The sequence below is a fragment of the Pinus tabuliformis genome, chromosome 3_1 (assembly GCF_031772625.1).
Source record: "Pinus tabuliformis cultivar Carrire ecotype Pingquan chromosome 3_1, CPIR1, whole genome shotgun sequence".
Classification (NCBI taxonomy): Eukaryota; Viridiplantae; Streptophyta; class Pinopsida; order Pinales; family Pinaceae; genus Pinus; species Pinus tabuliformis.
The window spans coordinates 83,055,863-83,077,311 of NC_142301.1; positions in this window are offsets into that span (position 1 = coordinate 83,055,863).

Genomic DNA, 21,449 nt, shown 5'->3' on the forward strand with positions numbered 1-21,449 from the left:
TAGGTAACAAGTCAGCTGCTAAATTCTGAGACCTAGGGATGGAAGAAATATTGAATGCTAAAAATCGAGAGGTGAGTTCTTGTATGAGAGACTGATAGTGTTTGAGATGACTAGAAAGACAATGAATTGTGTTTCTAACCTGTTTTATGACAATCACCAAACACTTTCAAATATTGAACATTAAGGCTAATAGCTTTATATAGTCCTTGAACTAAGGCCTCATACTCAGTTGTATTATCCATGCATTCAAATTCCAATCTGCATGATAACATAGTTTTTCTCCCTGAGGGCTAACCAAAATACATCTTGTTCCCGAGCCTTCACTAGACTTAGACCCATCAAAATATAGTGACAAAAATAAAGAATTATCAACAATTTTATTTACAGTTTCCTCAGTAACATTAAAACATCTTGACCTATCTGTTTGTGAAAAATTTTAGATCTGAGATGTGAAATTATTAACTGGGAAAGGAGATGGTTGGGCGGTGAAGTAGCCAAATAATGATTCAGTTGAATAATTCCCCAAGATATTGTTATTAAATGTTATTAGTTGATTCTCCTGTTCAAATTCTGTAACAGTATGGGTCATATGTTTCTCCCGATTGATTTTTATTTGATTTGGCTTTCCCTTGTAGGGTAGCCACATATGGGACCAATCGGTAGAAATGTACCCATGGAGCTTCTCAGACCAATCCCTACTCAAGATTAAGCCATAAAACTTAGGTATATCAGCAATTAAGATATCAATTCTTTGAACTACTCGTGGATCAGCCGATAACCTGATAGTTACAGAGTTGATTTCCCCTAAAACCTAGACTTTGGTTCTATCTAACTACACAATGTGAATTGCGGACTTTTGGGGCTCAATGTTCAGTTTGGAGCAAACTGAAGCTGGCACTATATTAGAGGATGCCCCTGAGTCAATCAAACAATTGTGTAGATTTCGATTATAGATCTCATAGGTTAAGAGGAAAGGAGGAGTATGGGAATTTTATCTGTCCTCTATTAAGACTGCGTCAGTAGCTTCAACCCTACCAGAAGGTGGTTGACCTGAATCATTTGCAGCTTTAGCACTAGGAAGAGGCGAAGAAGGAATTCTATTCAGTTCCTTAAGAAGCAATTTCTGTAGATGTTTTAATTTGCTAAGTTCAAACATGATGATGTTTGCCTTAGTCTTTTTCATATCATCAACAATATTGTAATCCATTGAATCTGATACTACCAACATTTTAGATGTTGAAGGTATATTTCAGGATGATGGTTGATTTTGAGGTACTGTTGCAGCCGGCTTCTTTGTGGGTACCTTTTCCTTTGTAGTAGTAGTACCTGCACTTCTTTTCTTTGAACTTTCCTGGACAGGTTCAGGGACACCTTTACTCCTAGTAGTCACAGGAAAATCTTCTTGTTCATTTTCTATATCAGAGTTAGGTAATATGAAGTCCCACATTCCATGGCATTCAACAACTTCTTCTTCTTCGAATTGATCGGATGATGAAATTGTTTCATCTTCTTCTTCCTCTTCAGGATCTGAATCTGCATTAGATATAACGTTTGGTGGTTTTGATTCATCTTTCTTGAAATTTCTAAATGGCCTTTTGGTTGAGGTTTCCGCTACTTGTTTTTTGATTTCAACCATTTCATTTGACATAGTCTTGAGGACCTTTTGTAAACCTTCCATATCATATGGATCTTTAGGGGTTTTCTTCTTTGAATCATATTTAAAAGAAACTTTTTTGGATTTTCTATCTTCAAGAGCAGCCTTCTTTTGTAAGGCATTAATACGTTTTTCCACAGCAAGTGCTTCTTTCATGTTTTTAGCTAAAGTTGGTTTTGCAGCCCTGTCTACGAAGATAGCTATATTGGCGGGTAGGGCAGTTATATACCATTCGCTTCTGATTTGCTCACTTGGTTTGGAGGCCGTTGGGATCTTATTCAAGAGTTTATTGAATCGCAAGTTGAATTCTTTAATCGGTTCCTTATGCTCTATCCTAAGATTGGAGAGATCATTGATTAATGCGGCTAAATATCTATCGTCGCCATACTTAGTAAGAAATTGTTCTTGGCAAATGTTCCAACTGGGAATGGATCCATAGGGCAGGGAAAAATACCAAGATCCTGCTGATCCTTGCAAAGTATAATGGAAAAGCCTAACGACAACATCTTCCTCTGTTACTCCTTTCAAATTAATTGATAACATGAAGTTATTAATATGTTCTTCAGCTTTCGTTCAAGCATCTGGATTAAACTTGGGTAGCCATTTTTCAGGAGCATCAGGCAATGCATGTAATGGTGCAGGCATATTGACCGCACCAAGACTATTCCATGGATTTGTCGTTGAAAGACCAGTAGTGGATGAGATTGCTGATGAAATTCCAAATGTTTCAGAAGGAATTGATATTGAGGATTGAGTAGGTTGGGATGTTGAAGGTCCTAATCCCTGATGAACAACAATATGTAATGAGGGAGTGGATGGCTGACTTCGCACTGGGGAAGATGAGATGGAGGATGTGGATGAAAATGCTTCACTATCAGATCCTTCAATGTTCTTCTTTGCCCTTTTCCTTTTAGGTAAGGGCAACTCAGTAGGTTCGATACCGAGCTTTCCGCTCTGAAGTCTAGTGAGAGGATGAGGTAGATTGAATTGCGAAGTCTCACTGCCTTGAGATACCTCAAATTTCTGTGGTGATATCAAGAAGCCTTGAAGTTTATGGATGAGTAACTGAACTTCAGGAGACTCAAGACTTAATCGTTCTGGAGTATTGTGGGTTTGAGCAGTGGTAGTTGATTCCTCTTCTTCTAGCTTGGATACTGGAGAACCAGCATGCAATTGGGAAGTACGAGGTGATGTGGAGGGAGATTTACTCTCAGAATGGAATGTAGATTTGGGTTTGCTCACCATTCATAGTTAGGCCCTTCTTCTAGCGCCAAAAATGTTGATGCCTCGAAAATCGTTGCATCAACATCGGGAGATAACCACCCGGTCTGGACCTTAATACAACTCCTTTTCCGTTTGGGATGGTGGCTTCGACTGGATATAATGGGACCAGTTTCCTAGTAATGAATAGAAAGGGATGAATGAGTGATTGGTTTTCTAGTAAGTGATAATGAATGGATGACTTAATCTAAAAGCAAAAATACAAATGACTATTCTATCCCGGGAAGCTTCTATTCTTAAGTCCAACATTTGATGATCTATGTTCATCAATAGGCATATAGATGACTCTATTCAATAAACATAGACATTCATTCATATAATAATTGCTTTGTTCAAATAGTTGAACAAAGTAATTAATAAAACATTGCTACACTTATCTTTTTATATTACTGATACATGTATGATTAGAAGAAAAGAACATTGTAAACATCCAATAGTGGAAAGTATGAAGAATGTTGTTAAGACGCATGCATATATTCAATAATAGCAAGAATGATCAAATAACAATTCACATAAAAAGAATGAGTTCAGACATAGATAGTAGTACCATATGAGCTGCAAATCATTCCCAACATCAATCGCAATTCGAATTCCTTCTTCTGACTTAGAAATACTTTTAAATAAAGGCAGTAGTGCACATCCACATAAAAGCTTCGTTATCAAAATTGGAATAATTGGCCCAGTCTTTATAAAAAAAATATACCTGAAGTACAGTAGTGCAATTTCAGGTTTAAGTCATATACAAAAACTTACGACCCTTTCTAAATACATGAAAGGGTCTATAAATACTTAATTAAACTAACTAACTACAAAATTAAAATGCTACTAAATTGGTACAAATTGATCTTGAATATCTTCCCCAAAGCAATCTAGTAGTCGGCAACATGATTCATCACTCTGGCTGTTTGCCTTTCGACCTGAGTTGGCATATCGCTAGCATCAGTTCCACTTCTTGAGGGCGGCTGAGACGAGAATTGAGTTGAGCAGCATAGGTGGCATCGTGTATATCAGGAATGATACACCCGATTGCATCTGTTAGGAACTTGAGGGCGGCTCTCTGGCTGTATGGTTTTACTAGGGACAACCAATAGGTGTCCCAAGTGAAACTTTTAATACCTGTGATCAATCTCCCATTCTTTTCCAGCTCTAGATAACATGATTGCTCCAATGTTTTGGCCGATTGTAATTTACCTGGTGTACACTGAGAGATCATATTAGATAAATAGAGAGTATCGTTAATTAATTCAATCAAATTACTTGTGGATAATTTTCATCTAGAAACTGCTCTCTATGCCTTCATCAATTGGGACTGCCACTCCATAAATAAAATTTCTTTATGGGATTCTAGGATTTTAGGCAAATTTGTTGCCTGTCCCTCATTAGTGTCTTGCAAAGTAAGAAAATTTGTTATGGTCTCATCGGCCTGCTCTAAGTCTTGTCTAGCATCGACTGATTTATCGATTATTGATGTTGTTATGTCACACAGGAGTTCAACTTGAGCAATTTTATGACACAATAATCTTATTTGTGTTATCAGTGCCTTATTAGTTTGTAGTGCTTCTGCTCTGAAATCGGCAGGCTGTGGAAGACTCTTGAACTTCTCTATTTGACCTGATAATTGAGCAATTTTCTCATCTTTTGTCTTTACCATCTGCTCATTCATTGTCTTCAATTTTGCTAATGCCACCAATAGTTCTTTCTGTTTCTGAATCAAACTCGAATCCACCCTTTGTTTCTCTTCATGCAACTGCTTATTCAATTGATTATTCAACTGTTGCTGCGTGGACAATTGATGTTCTAATTGTTCTGCTTTCTGTTGTGCCTCCGATACCTGTGCTTGTAAGGAAGCGATTGCCTGGTCTTTTTCTTTTAACAAATTACTCACTTCCAATGCCTTGTCCATGGTGGCCATCGAATAGGCTCCTGTATATTGGGACAATTTTGTTAGGTCATCAGAAGGATCAAACTCCTCCTTCCAAACTACGTTGGTTGTCACTGTTTGTTCATGGAACAGGGAAGGTTGATCAATCCTTCTCCTTTTCTGCTTTTGCTTTACTACTGCCCTTTGCTTTGGGCTGCAAAAGACATCCAATGGAGGTATATCCTCCACTTGCAAAATGATTTGATTCGAATGATCTTTGGGAATTATTTCTATGTTTGTAGTAGGGGGTAGACCGTTGGTTCCTTTGCTTGCAACCTATTTTGATGTTGTATCCTGTGTATCAGCCGCTTTGAATGTATCGGTTTCTCTTAAGCTTTCTAGATTGCTTATGATTTAATTGAATTTTTGCCATTCTTAGAGCAACCTTGGGTCAATCTGGGTATCGACATTCACATCCTTGCTGCTCTTCTCCTGCTGCCTTTTCTGTTCCTCTTCACATATTCTCTCTTGTTCTTTCCTCTGCGCTTCCTCTTGTTCTTTCCTCTAGAGTTCCTCCTGCTCTCTTGTTTGGACTTCCCCAAACATTTTTGATGTAGTGGGAGGTTTGTCGGTAAGTCGCTGTTCAGGCTCGCTTGACTGTGTCATCAGGGCAGTGGCTAACAAATCTAGAGGTAGAGTTTGCAACCTCTACTCTCTATGTTTGTTAAATTCGACTAACCCATCGTCGTGATATCTCATTTCAGCTAGCGCTTGAATCTGAAATAATGACTCGGCCTAGGAGAATAGGTCCTCAAACTCATCTTCTTGATGTTCAAATTTAGTGAGTTTTGCCTGTTCTAGTGCATTATAGATGACCTTGTTTGGATCAAATCATCTGTTAGGAAGAGTGGCAAGATTTAGTGTATTTGTCTTTTCTACTTCTTTCTCTGCATGCTTGTAGTCATGCATAGTGTAAACGCCACACCTTAGAGGAAAAGGAGGCCATATTTGCTTCTTTTTATTCCTCAGAGTCTTTGTGACTCCTTCGGATGTAAGCTAATATGCTATTTCTCGAGCCAATAGTTTGTCGAGTATATACAAGGGGAGGACGTGAGGCCTGGCATGACTGCCAAAAACTCTTACATATGTAAATTTTTCTTCTCTGGACTAGGTTCCTACGGCTGTCAAGTCAATCTGTGCTTGTGAGGAAATCTTAGGAGCAGGTTTGTCAAAAATTGCATAATAAATGGCTAACATAAATCCATTGCAAACTTGATATAGGTGGTGTTTATAATGGGCTTTCCACAACTTCTGGTGATAGATATGAATGAACATGGGGTCCTGTGGAGTCCATCTCCACCCCAGCATAGGAAATTCAGAGTTAAAACAGAGTATCTAAGATGTAGGCACTAAAGTAAAATGGAGAAATGAACCTTTTAGTAACGCGGGATTTGTTTATGAACTCAAGAATAGTTGTTGCTAACTTATCAGATAATATATTCACCCAATCCATTATTTCGCTATTGCATGCTGCTTCGGAGGAGCTCTGCACAGGAGATAAAATGAATGTAATACGGAGAATAGGTGGTGCAAACCAAATATGAAAGACTTATATCAATCCGTGAATAATGGAGGATTAACATAAGGTGGCCGTGGATACAATCTCTGAAGAGATTTTGGCATTATTGCTCCATTAATTGGCAGTTTAAACCTGTCAATCATTTAAATTCTCATCATATCGTTTATTGGCCGAATAATCCATTTAAGTGTGGCTTTGATGTTTTGGCGGTTGGGCGTAAGTGAATCACTATCGGGAAGAGAAAGGCTTTTAATAATAATTAAACATAATATACCCAAGCCTTATCAATCCTTTTTGAAGTCACGCTTACCTTTATCGTAATTGGGGATCGGAGGAATTCTTAAGTTGTTATATTGGTGTTATTACGGGATCCCCGATCGCCGATAGCGATATCGCCAATTCGCATCGGGAGTTTTTAGAAGAGGGTCTTTAGTTTCATGCGTGTTACACTCCCCGATCGCCGATAGCGATATCACATCGGAGCAAAGAGAGGGGCCTTTTGTTATGATTGCTTACCTTCCCGATATCTGATAGTTATTTGCACTTGTCACATCGGGGAAAACCAATGGGTCATTTGTTATGCATCCTTTGTTATTGCGATATGCGACCTTGCGATCGCTTTATCGCAATAATAAAGAATTATTCATTTTTTATTATAAGACCGATTATATATTGTCTCAAAAGGTTTTATAATGTTTTATTTCTTTTCGGACCTTTTGAGGAATGATAAGTTGATACCAATTTAATCTAAAAAGGACCCATTTCATATTATAGTTTTGAAAGTAAAATTTTACGAAATGGGGGTTGTTGTACAGCACAACAAGCTCAAAAGATTTTAGATTGCATTCATTTTGATGTATGTGGACCCATGTCCAAATCTCTTGGAGGTCATCTATACTATGTTACATTCATTGATGACCATTCATTAAAAACTTGGGTTTATCTACCTAAATCCAAGGATGAAGTGTTCACAAAATTTCAAGAATTCAAGAAAGAGGTAGATAATCTTATAGAAAGGAAGATAAAGTTCCTAAGATCAGATAATGGAGGTGAATATACTTCAAAATAACTCATTTCTTTCTATAAGGAGGTAGCATTAAGAGGGAGTTTATTGTTCCTTACAATCTTGAATAAAATGGAGTAGTTGAATGAAAGAATAAAGCTATAGAAGAAAGTGTCAAAGCTATGATCCATGATCAAGATCTACCAAAATTCTTGTGCGGAGAGGAAACAAAAATTGTAGTATACATTTTGAATAGAAGTCCTCACATGTCACTTGGCAATGTAACTCTAGAATAAATATTTAGAGGGAAGAAAGCTAATGTTGATCATCTTTGGATATTTCGCTATTTAGTATACATTCACATTCCCAAGGACAAAAGAAAGAAGCTAGATCCTACAAGCAAGAAAGGAATCTTTGTTGGATATAGAAACTCCTCGAAAGCCTACAGAATCTACATAAAATAAGGACATTAAATAGAAGTAAGCAAAGATGTAATCTTTGATGGAATCATTTCCTTTCATAAATCCAAGGATCTCCCATATGATTCATATGAAGAGGATATTCCTATTTTTAGGAAGAAGCTACTAATGAAGGAGAATTTTCTCATCAAGAAGAAGAAGGTCCCAGTGAACCAATCACTCTCCCCAAAGGAATGAAAAGACCTAACTAGTTAACAAACACTCCCTAGGAAGACAAATGTCATACGATAAATCGAACTTTCAGGGAGAGTAAGAAACCAAAAATGTACTCACGATATGTAGCATACATTTCAAAGCTCATTGAAGAAGAACCTTGTTCTTCTAATCATCAGGGTGGACTACCACTTGGTTGTAACCAGAGAACCTATCCATCATGGACATTCTAACTGATCAAACCTCCTTCTGTAGTATGTAATCCATATTAGGGAGTGGGTAATTGTCTTTCAAATATTCTCTATAAAGGTTACGAAAATATACACATAACCTTATTTTTTCATTCTTTTTTTAGACTGGGACTAGGTTGCCCACCAATTTGAGTACCTTAAAGGCATTATGATTTTAGCCTGTAGAAGTTTCCTCACTTCTTTTTCAATAGAGGGGAGTAAGAGTGGATTAATATGCCTGAGCTTCTGCTTGCATGGTTTTACTCGACTCTTTAAAGGAATCTTATGATGTATGATTTTAGTATCAAATGCTTTTAAATCCTCATAAGACCAAGTAAAAACATCTTAACCTATTTTGAAGAGATTTAAATACCTGTGTTTATATTGTGCAGGGATTCCCTTTGATAGTATGACCATCTGGGGTTTATCATTGGAGCTAATATTGCAATCATTATTATTAAATAATATCTCCAATGGGACTAGCCCACGAGGAATAGTATTCCCTTCCAGTTGTAGAATTTTATATCCAGCCACTGCGTCTTCCCAGGAAGTTGGCTCTTGAGCTGCCTCTTTTTCCTCTCCTTGATCAATAGTTGGGCTAGTGAACTCCACAAATACTTCTATAAATTGTTTGATCTTCTCATCATCCTCGAATACCTGGTAGTGCTTGACATTATCAGGTATAGAGGGTCTGTGTCTGACGTCCACCTTGTACCTGAGAAGCGAATTTTGAGGATATTTGAAATTGCTTGTTGCTAAATTAAGGGAGCAAACCATTTTTTTTTCTTCTCAGCGCATAAATTGGATATTAAAGACAAGGAAGAAGTTATCAATTAAATCCCATGCTTCCTTCCGATAAGTCCTCAATCTGGGGTGTTTAGCCTGGCATTGATTTCGGATCTCCTTTACAATCATCTCAGAGTCTCCATGCATAGTTAAGCATTTAACATTCATATTCCTTGTTGGTTGTAGCCCAAGGGGAAATGCTTCATACTCTTCCATGTTGTTGGTTGCCTCAAAATCTAGCTTGAATGAGAGAGGTATCAATATTCCCTCACAACTTACCAACGATACTCCTACTCCATTTCCCTCTTTGGAATTTGCTCCATCAAAGTATAATTTCCATACTTTTTTTTTATATATTTGTTGGTCATCTAACTGCATCATTAGATGTACTTCCGTTTCTACTAATATGGTATCATCTTCTTCTAGGAATAGGGAAGAGAGGTCACTTTATTTTCCATACACTAGATAATTTTTAGAACCTTTAGCTGTGGTCATTGTTTTTACAAATCTGGACTCTCTGTACAACCTCATTTCTTCGCCTCCAAAAGTGGGAATAGTGGCGTAAGTTAGATCTAATTTGATAGAGACCCCCACCTTGGAACTCCAAGACCTGGATAGGAGCATGTCGAACCGAGGGGGAATATCTGCCATTACTATTTCCATCACTATTCTCTTCACAGGGATCTGAGCCAAGTTTACCATAGGATCTTTTATCATTCCCAAGCATTTAACCCTCTTAGAGTGAAAGGAGTATAGGTCCTTGTAGAGTTTACTGATCTACAAGCCAGGTTGTTCAATCATGGCTAAGGGTTTGAGGTTATGCGAAGCTCCAGAGTCCAGCATACAGTTGCACACTAAGGGGTCATGAATTACCAAGGTCACATAGAAGGGTGTAGTGGAAGCATCAAGTTCTTCAACATTAGGCCCAAAGACAACCATTGGTCTCTCTTCTTGAAGGTTTAAACAACCATGGGTCATTACTACGGTGGAGGGGAGTATGAACTGGGAGGCTTGATCTTTATAAGTGGGATTTTTTAGAAGTTTAGTTATGGGAACAAAGATATTTACCTCCTCAAGTTCATTCTAAAGATTGAATGCAGACTGGCCCTTTTCTATGCCTCCCAATTCGACCTCACTTTCTTTATCACCAGTAGCTTTTATCAGAACGGGTGCCTTCTCTTCCGTGTGTTCCACAAATCTATTGCCTTCCTTATTTAAGGAGAATTTTACTTTGGATGAGTCAGGGTTCAACTCCCCTTTCCCTTTATTTAACAGTGGGGGAATATCTTGGGGAGTAGTTTCCTATTGTTGTTCAGGTTCCGTTGACCTCTTTTTTGAACATCTAAGGTCATACTTCCGATGTAGTTGTGCTTGCATGAAATCCACAAATTTCTTACAATAATCCCCTATGTATTGTTCCTCTTAAGAGAAGGAGGAGTACAAGTTTCACTACATCTCATGTGTATCTGGTAGTTGCTCATCTGGATCATCTTCTATATATAGAGGAGGGGGAATCTAATTGAGTTGATCTTTTCTTTCCCTTTGAAGTATCTGCAACAGTAGTCTTCAATATTGTGGGTTATAACCTTGGTTGTTACCTTGAGCATTCTGTTTTGGGAGACTCTTTTTCTCGAGCTCAAGTTTCACCACCTTATGAGATAAACTCTTAATGAGTTTATTCTTTTCCTCCCACTTTAGATCTGGTAATTCTTTAGCTTGACCAGAGGACAATTTCTTCTTCCCCTTTTTCTTCTCAGTAGGTTCATTCTTTCCTCTTGACTTCCTTGCTGAGGTGAAATTTTATTCCACCTCAAGAGCATCAACTTGGGGTTGATCCAAAGTACGAGGCTCTCCTCTCCCTTAGAGTAAAGCCAAATTTGAACTCAAAGGCTCCAACAAATATTCCATGAGCAACAGCTTGAGGAGGCTTTATCTCAACAGGAAGGTTATTATACTGCTTATTTAACCTTTTTATGAATTCTGAAATATCCTCTTCTAGCTTATTCCTTATAGCGTTGAACTCTATGAGGAAATACTCGTGATCTCTCCTTTCATCCCATTTTTGTGTGAAAGATTTTTCAAGTTCCTCCTAGGTAGTGATGGAGGCATTAGGTAGGGATTTAAATCATTTTTTGGCTTCTCCATCAAGGTATTGCACAAAGAGTCTCAGGACCACATCTAATTGTTCTACATTTAGATTCTCAACAAAAGAACAAAATGTTTCAATGTGTCTCTGTGCACTGTTTTCATCCACCTCATTGAAACTAGGCAAACACTTTGGGTAGTTTTGAGGCGTAAAACTTAGGGGTTAAGGAAAATCAAGAGGGCATATTTATTCAGTAAGAAACCTGGAACAACCATCTGGATTAACGAGGGAGGATTAAGATTTACAGGAGGAACTTCGGCCAAAACCATAGTTGTTGGAGTAACTAGACTAAGAGTAGTGTGATTGAGTGTATAATGGATATTACTATTATTGAGGATGGATTTACCTTTTTCAACCTCAGGAGGAGGAGGAAATGAAACCAAAAGGAGTTGTTACTGAGACCTTAGGGGTAAAATATACGTAGTGGGTGACAACGTGTTGGAAGCTAGAAGAGGAAGCTTCACATAATGATGAGATAGTAGAATAGGTAGTAGGAGGTTTCTCCTCCCAGACTCTCCAATTTATCTGGGTCAGATATAGAAGGAGTTCTCTAATGAGAAGTATCTAAGCGAGTGCGAGGCTTTCTAAAAGGAAAGATGATAAATGATAATGAGATTTGTGGAGTCGTCAAGGTGATGAGGGTGAAATCAGAACATATTTTCTCATCTACAAAAACAGTGCTTAAATTGTCATATCCCAGGGGAAAAATCCTTCAATACATTCCCCAAAAATGAGGCCAAAAGATGTTGTCGCGTCTAAAGACAGCCTCAGATTCCTTACAAAGCTAGTGTTTCGTAACATCTAGATTTTATCTGTATCATATGATTTTCAAGAAAACATAGACATCATATACATTTTATACACATATGTAAATACATACAACAAATGACATGGGTTGGTTCATTCATCCAAGGACATAAGACATGTATTTTTGGTACTCTTTCGCATATACAATTCACAAAGACATATGTATGAACTAGTGGAGGCCGAGTAGTTTGAGGACCTACAATTTAATTAGCTTTTGCATAGAAATGAAAGAAGATAAGGATATAGAATAACTCATCATATAGATCTTGAAACTTCAAGAATTCTACACTTATATGAGTTAAAGACAAGAATAGTGGATGAAAGAGGATTGGGTGCTATGATTCATGGAGCACTATCTAAAGATATAATCCCAACGATACGTACAAGCATGTGCATTAACAAGTCAATACAAATGAATCTGTAAGAACATATGAAATATTTCTGGAAACTATAATTACATGAAATCAGAGAGGAAATGTGAATATAATGGAATTTAAATAGAGAGGGAACATACTGTAGTAGTCGAATGTAGGAATCACCATCATTTCATTAATACCAAAAGATGAAAGCCTTGAAGCTGTACAGTCTCAGAAATAACATGTAGTTAATCTTTAGGATTCAGAACCTTCTCTATGTATTTATTCCTCCATTTTATAAGGAGAGGGAGAACATGAAAATTACAAATTATCTCAGGATAGAGCTTCCAACTGCCTACATGACTAGCTGTCTCAACGTGTTGGCTCTGTCGCCTCCTTATTACAACAAAAATATACTTTGCTTGGAAAATAAAACAGAATAACCATGTCAATAAAAAACAACAAAACAAAATTAACAAGTGAACTGAAATGATGATCCTGTAGAAATATCTCCACGCCACTCTCTTTGCTGCAAAAATCCCAACCAAGTTTCTATTACATTAGGTGTCATGCTCTCTCAGCTAGTTCCCTATCAATTTTAGTCTTAACATTTTTTCCTCTTCGCTTATGGGAAGTGAGAGAGATAACCCATGACGATCACAAAGCATTTTGAACACTACTGGAAACTCATCCATCTCCTTAACTTCCTGCATAACACTATCAGAGCCATACATGCCCTGTGAAACAATTAATACAAGTGTATCAGAGATTAGAGATCGGGGGCTTTAAAACTGAATAGGCTTGATAAAATGTCAACATCAATATTCTTTGGCCCTCTACAGGTTAGCCCCTTTTAATGTCCTTGCATCATAGGACAGAGGATTGTGACCTAGGGCTCAGCCTTTATATCGGATGTTTCTTATCGGTGACTTGCACTCAAGGACATAACTTGGAGTGACGTGATCTCAAGTTTTGTCGATTGATGAACATCGACCACCTTTTGCACTTAGCCCTTGGTTTTTCATTCTTTATGTGATTGTGGGCCAATCCCCTTATCGGAGCCCCTTTATCGAATGATCACAATTAGAGGTTTCACTACGAAGTGATGCCTCATTTCACCGATCGCCGATTTTCGATTGGTGATGTCATCACTGCCACATGTCACTTCTTAAGTGGTGACACATGTCACTGGGATATGCACCCATAAGACCCTGAAAATTCTAGATCAACATGCCACGTGTCCTCCATAATTCCATGTCATGGTGAACTCAGCACCACCATGTCTTTATCAGCTCCAATAGTGCTTTGCCACGTGGTCCCTTGGAGGAGAGAGAAGGGCTCCACCTACTCTTGGTTTTTGACTACAAACCTTTGTTAAATTGTTTTCGGCCCTCCTCGCATTATAACACCATCAACGTATTCCTCTTGCAACTTCTTAAGAGTGGTCCATTGGACCCACTGATATGCATGGACCCACTGATTGTCAACCACCTTCTGCGCTTAGCCCTTGGTTCTTTGGTTCTTTCTGTGACCATGGGCCAACCCCCTTATTGGAGCTATTTTATCGCATGATCATAATCGAAGGTTTCACTACAGAATGATCTCTTGCTTCGCCGATTATCGATTTTCGATTGGTGACATCATCACTACCACGTGTCACTTCCTGAGTGGTGACACGTGCCACCAAGATATGCCCCCATAGGACCCTAAAAACTGCATAATGTGCCACGTGTCCTTCGTATTGCCATGTCATGGTGACGTAAGTGCCACCATGTCTTTATTAACTCCAATAGCACTCTACCGTGTGGCCACCTGAAGGTGAGAGAATGGGTCTGCCTACCCTTGGTTTTTCGCTGCAAACCTTTGTTAACTTGTTTTCGGCCTTCCTGACCATTTAACACCATCAACATATTCCTCCCACATCTTCTTAAGAGTGGTTTATTGGACTCGTGATCACCAATATGCCTAGACCCACTAATCATTGGTTTTACCCCAAACCTCTGATTGCCTGGCCACTTCCTGGACCCACCGATCATCAATTTGTGATATCGGCAACTGTTGATCATTGGTCTTACCTAAAAATTCTGATTGCCTCATGTTACACAGTATTTTTTCACCGACCCCACGTCCCTTGATCCTGGATAGAGTTGGTCCCAGAATGACATCTACTCTTTGTCATATACCAAAATATGTGTCCAAATATTCCATATTACTCAAGAAGATTGCCTAAGCTCATTAATCCTTGAAGTTGACCCCTTTTTACCCATGTTTCAAAATTGTCGCAGGTCATCATTATCCTGCCTACGACGATAGCCCAGAATGAACTAATGCCTCACGATGTCATCTCTAAGCCTTAGTGTTTGACCCATGACGACCCAGATATGGCGAATTAGTTCAAACAGGATACTTCTAGGTGGTTCTGGAGCTGGTTGTTGGGTCAAAGAAGTTTACCTCTCCTCATTTGAGATGGTGGTTATGCCTTTTGAGTAACCTCCCATGAAGATAAGCTTCCTCTCCCCTCATTTATGGAGACTCCTCCTCTTATAAAAGCATCGTCCATGGCTATGATCAGCTAGTTGGTAGTTAGATAGTTCTTAGTTAGCTAGTTCTTGGTTTGTTGGATTGATAGCATACAGTTTGGATTGCTGATAACCTAGCAATATCATGTGAGGTATGAGAATAGCCTTTCATGTTGTGGATTGATAGTGTGAAATGGTTTTGTAAGGAGGAAGCCTTGTTGTGATTCCCTTAGTTTCATACTTGTGCTTTTGGGTGAGAGAGAGTCATCAGTCTTTCTGGGAGACCTTTTAGAGTGAATGCTTATGGAGACATACTGATCAGACCCTTCAAGGAAGCTTACGATGTTAAGGCATGGTTGTAAGCTTTACTATTGTTTATATTAATACAATCAATGGTCATTTCCTATATCATGTATGAAATGTATGTTGATAGCTTATGGTTCCTTGATTATATAAGTAGATAGTTCATTGTTGTGTTCTATTATGTGTTTTGTCATTTTTATATGTTGTTTTAGGTGGATCATTCATTAATGAGAAGAAAGCGATAGTCAAAGCGATGTGACGAAGACTTCATCAAACACCGATATAAGGTAGGCCTCTTCAATGATAACTATTTAAGGAATTAGCTATTGTCTTTGTCTTGTTGTGACTAGACCCACTCTAGGGCTACAGGGATTGTCTCTGTCTATAAAGGGAACATACCTGCATCACAGGTTGGCGACTCCACTGGGGATGTGATTTGTGTGTTGTCTCTTGATTTTTCTCTTGTTGTTTTCAATTGAATTACATAGTGTCTCTTTATTTTCGGACTGAACCATTAGTGATTTGGATCACTTGAGTAGATCTGGTAGTCCACCTCACTGTCTAAGTGATAAGCCTGGTGTCTTTCCATTGTTTTTTCCTTGTTTTCCCTCTTTATTGAGATCATCGTTGTTTAAATCCTAAGAGCTATGACGAATTGATCTTGTTCTTTTTACCTTCGTTGTACATCGTGGATATCCCGTCATACAGCTATGATGATTCCTAAAATCATGCTGTCACTGAGAACAAGTGTACCCTTGTGACGACGTTGCTTAGTTGACTGTGTTGTGCTTGCGATGATTAGCGATCGTCTTATGTTGTCAATGTTGCACCTACAACGATTCCTGTAGGGTTAATTTTTACAGCCCTACCTCCTAAATAGACCAGTGTAGCTTGTCCTTTGTTGTTTCTTTCACCTTGTTAGGCTTGTTTTGATTGTGTTTACTAAGACATGCCTTCTTGGTTCCATTTGTATGAAATTTGGCTTTTTGGACTATGTGACCTAGGTCTTTTAGGGTTTCATCAATAATTCACTAGTCTTGGGTTGCTTGTCCTTTCAAGTTTTTGAGCTACATCCACAACAGTCTTGTTGACTTGTTTGAAGTCGTTCTCTTGGTACTTGCCCATATTCATGGTTGATTCGTAGTGATTGGTCATCAAACTAGCTTGTTGTGTTAATTTGATTTCCATTCACTTTTGAAGCATAGATTACATTTTCCTTTTGATCAATCAGGCTGTGCATTAGCTTGTTTGTTATTTATTCCAATAATAAAAAACAATTTCACTCATATAATATACGAAAATGAAAGCATGTTTGCATTAGTAGATTCTTTATGATTAGGAATTGAAAAGAGAAATTCAAATCTTTCATTTTTTGTCATAGTAGTTGCGAGATAAGCGAAAATCAATGCATTGTGTTTCCTATTGATTGGATTACTTGCTTGCACTGTTGTTCTTGCATTTGCTTTTTATTGTCTTCATTCACTTGGAAATGAACTCCTTACCCTCATTTAGGTAGTTGTTACACAGTAATTTGTCGCCGTTGGTCACCGTCCCTATCGCCCCGATTCCAGTACATTGGAGGATGCATTTCGGGACCTATGAGCAGTGACATAGCCTAAAAACACTTGCACTATGTTCCCCTGAGTATGTACTTCATGTTCCCTCAAGACACCTTCTGCAAATTATCCCTGAAAAGTGCTCTTTTCCCATTGGCGCAGGTACCCAATGTCTGACCCACGCCAATAACTCAGATCCTCAAAAAGGGGCGCGCCCATTGGCGCTCTGTCTTAGAACAATGCCCGCGCCAGTCGAGTTTAGTAATGTTTTTTGCCAAAAGCATGACTGTATGATTTTTTCCTCCCAGATCATGAAGTCCTTTGAGGGAAAAATCCATATGATAAAGCTCGAGAGTCATCATATCTATCCGCAGTAGCTTTTCATGGATGTTGCCATTCCATAATGGGTGTCCTGGTGCATTGAATCTTTCTCCCTTCTTCATCTATAAAAGCCTGTCCTCATGCATTAGACAAGCTAGTTCCAAGTTTATGAGTTCCGAAGTGCTGTAGTTTTGAGTTCTTGAGTTGTTGGAGTAATGCTAGAGAGGTTATGCTGCTGGGAGTCCGAGAGAGAGGAAGTCTACTGCAAGGCATATAGCTGCTCGCCCAGCCAGAGGAAAGGTTCAACGTCAGAACCTTGGTTGTAACTTTTCCTGTCTATTATTAATTAATGAACGACTGTTATTATAGTTCCAATCTCATTGTCTATTATAGTGATGTTGATTTATTTCCTTTCTGACTGAAATATAGTTGTGCCTTGGTGGATTTTATGCTTGTATCTGTTTCTTCCTTTGCATGTGCAGGTGTCCGTTTGCAAGGATCGCGAGGATTGTGACCTGCCGGAGCGAGGGAGCGGGAACACCAACTCTGCTTCGACTATAGCGTTGGAATCCAGGTTGGTCTTCTTAATTCACCTTTAATGTACAACTAGGAACTTGCGTGGCAGCGTGGATTGATTGTGGCTAGTTCTGTTTTAAGCTAGTGGGATCGTCTCTGTCCGCAGAGGGGATTTACCTAACCAACAATTTGGCGACTCCACTAGGGAGAAGCTATTTGGAGTTTGTCTTGCATGATTAGTTTTATCTCGCTTGCTTGAGTTAATGAACTTTCTGGGTCAGTCTTGAAATTGCTATCTACTGGGCACTGTCAATCAGACCCTGGGTTGTTATATTTATTTTTTGGGTCGGTAAACGCGGCTGGCTCGTTTTTTCTTTTGACAGTCGCACCAGTTGGCGCATGTTGCTCCATAAATACCCGCGCCAATTGACTGTTAGCGTGAGTTGCATATTCACAGTCGCGCCAGCTCTGTGAATTTTACCAGTTTGGTACTTGAAAGCTCCTTAAACTCGGATTTTTTGTTTTTCCATATCTTTTGCTGCTTCTGGGAGTGTGTTGGACCTCTGTGTGACTGGTTGTTACCTTATTTCTATCGATTTTGTATCCTAGCCCTAGAGTACCTAGTGGCTTTGCATGTCGATCCTTCTGTGGGACCTTGTGGTTTGATTATCCAGTCAGCTTGTTGGTTGTTTTCCGCACTCATCTAGTGGTTGTTAAAAGTTGGTATTCTATGCTTCGAGTGATTCACTTCTAGCTTGCTTGGATCTTGCTTGACTTCATTTGAACTTAGATCACATGGTTCATTGAACGTCTTCGTGTTTTCCTTTGCTTTGACAGTTCATCTTCATGTTTCTAAATTGGTTCTATGTCCATTGAGTGAATTGTGTTTGTACTCGTGGATATCTCTTGAGGTTTGTTTACATGCATTATGCCATTTTAAAAAATCAAAAAACAAAAGAGCTTTTTTCATTATATTAGTTAGCATTTATTGCTATTTGTCATTATTTCTTGTTATTAGCTGCATTAGGAAAAATCTCTACTCTTCTGTAGGTAGAATTCATCGAATGAAATGATATAATTTTGGCATATAGATTGCATTTAGGAAGTTTGGAGAGACCACATACGGTAGGACCAAAAAACTGAAACATAATTGAAGATAAACTATAAAATAAACTCAATGAACCTAACAACGCATTGGAACATAACGCAAACATTCTAGAGGTCTAGGTTAGAGACGTGTTCCGGCGTCGTTAAACTTGGTAGCTTACCGTCGAGTGGTTGGGTGATTCCTCCACGGTGAAACGATAGGTGCCAGTACGGACTGTGCTCCCACGTACCGTCGCGTATACATTGGGAGACCCCTATAGGAATAAAGCTTTTATCCATAGGAAGCCGTGTCGGCCGCCCTACGATTCGCAATGCAGTGAACACAGCATTCACGAAGATCGACCACCCGTACCCTAAAAAGTATTCTGTGGTTTTGCGAAAAGTTCGGCACACCCTCTACCTAGAATTCTAGAGCAGTCACTTTTGATCCTTTTCGGACTCCTTAAACGAAAAGGTGCCTGTGAGCGTCTTGTCACTTCGTGCTCATTAAATATTCGAAGGAGACTAGAGTCATCTTTTCGTCCTTTTCTCGACTCTTAAAAAGTGAAAAGGTCAAGTTCAAAGTTCAGTGTCTTAAAATTTATTTGACCACGATCACATATAACCCGGTTAAATTTTGCTTGCGTTAGCTTGAGTAGAGTTCTTTCTCGCTCAAATGGCATCCTTCCCTGCGCTCACCGGCCAAGGTGGTCCCCCAGCTGGTCCGATTCCTTCTTTCGGAAACGTTGGTGTTCAGTATATAGCAACTTTGTCTTTACCTGGGTTCACCATCGGTTTACCCGTATGGGTGTTCTCAAACTCAGTGGTCTCGAGTGTGATAACTCCTGTTCCACCACCACCTCCTCCACCCGAGCAACGTCATTTTAATTCCAAGGTGGACCCCTGCCCGTCTTCGCCTACTGCTTTGTCCTCATCTTCTACTTCGCCTGGTGAAACTCTGGATTTAAGTAACCAGGTGGCTAAGAAGAAGAAGAAGAAGACCAAAAAGAAGAAGTCTCCCAAAAGAAAGGTCCCATCTACCCCGAATATACCTGAAGTAAAGTCTCCTCCTGCTCCGCCGCGGAAGGCTAAATTCCCTTGTAGATTATGCAAGGAAGACCATCTTCTTCGCGATTGTCCTGGCATCCCCAGGGTCTTAGAAGTATGGGCTCACGATCGGGACCGCCCTGCATCGTCCTCTGGAGATCATGGTGATGCTACCCTATCAGCTGGAAATGTTAAGGGAAAAGGGAAGATTCGACTCCCCTGTAGACTTTGTGAAGGCAATCATCCCCTTCACCTTTGTCCATTCATGGATAGAGCCTCTATTGTATTGGAAAGTCTTACAGCTCCCTCAACTCAACTTCCTGCTGGTTATCAACGTCTCTCTGCAATTGCAGAATGTTCCCCTGCTGACCAAGCAATCAAGCATGATTCCTCTTTGGTCCAGCTTTCTCTTCCCGAACCTGGCTGTGCTCAGCCTGTTCCAGACCAGTCCCTGGTCGGAAAGAGTGTTGCTTTACAGCCTGTTCCAGACCAGTCCCTGGTCGGAAAGAGTGTTGATTTTCAGCCTGTTCTAGACCAGTCCCTGGTCGGAAACGCTGTTGATTTACCTTCGTCATCTACACACCACTTTGTTCCGGAAACTTTTGTCATCAAAGATGAACCACCTGAATCCAAACCAGATGAAAGTCCAAAGGTCCAGATGACAAGTGACCCGGTCTTTCCAAAGGTCCAGATAACAGTTGACCCGGTTTTGCCTTCAGAAGTTCCAATCTCAGATGATATTATCACTGTAAAGGATGAAGATCACACCGTCCAAATTCTATACATAAACATAGACTCTAATGATCAAGTGAGTATCCCCCTCATTCCTTCACAGCAGGAAGGAAGTCCATCAGAGTCATACCCAACTGTTTATCCAGTCCCACCTCCAAGCGACCTAGTTGTTTCCTTCAATTGGGATCAACTAGGCAATTCCCGGTTACCAGCTTCCAGACCATTTCAAATTATAGTCCAAGTCTACCGAATGGTTATGGCCGGTACCATTATTGATGAGGGATCTCTTGTGAGCATCCTTTCTTCCACAGCTTGGGAACCACTTGGTTCGCCACTGCTTCTGCCTGAGATGAGAAACCTTACAGGTTTTCATCAAGAAACCAGTCGACCTTTAGGAATTCTTCCCCATGTACCTATCACATTAGAAGGGAAGACCGTTCAAATGGGCGTCATGGTAGTCCAAGGCCCGTTAGATTACAATTTACTCCTTGGGCGAGACTATATTTATCGCATACGTGCAATTGTGTCCTCACTCTTCAGAGTGATGTGTTTTCCGCACGAAAGAAGAACGATCAAGATCGTAGACCAACTTTCGTTCCCCGGTTCACACTTTACATATAGTCATCTACCATTCCTAAATGGTCTTATTTCCACAGGAAATGCCTCAACATCCAGTCCGTCATTCTGATGACGGCAGCTGACCCGGGCGCGTGACTGAAGCCCGGGGGGCATGCATCCTCCTTTTCAAAATCGAGTCTTTCCAAGTGAACCTTCATTCCATCCACTCCGTGAATGCCATGAAGCTTGGGGGGCATGTACCTCGATTTGCATTATCATGCTGGGGGTATGCAAATTTATAACAAGCATAGTTTTTTCGTTTCAAGCTTGTGTAAACATGAAACCGAATCCAAGCAGAGTTCTTCATGGTTCAAGCTTGTGTAAAAATGAACCCACACCTGATTTACATCCTGTGATTGCCATTTATCTGCTAAATTCTGCTAGATGAGCCTTGGTTGTTTTATTCCATCGCCACC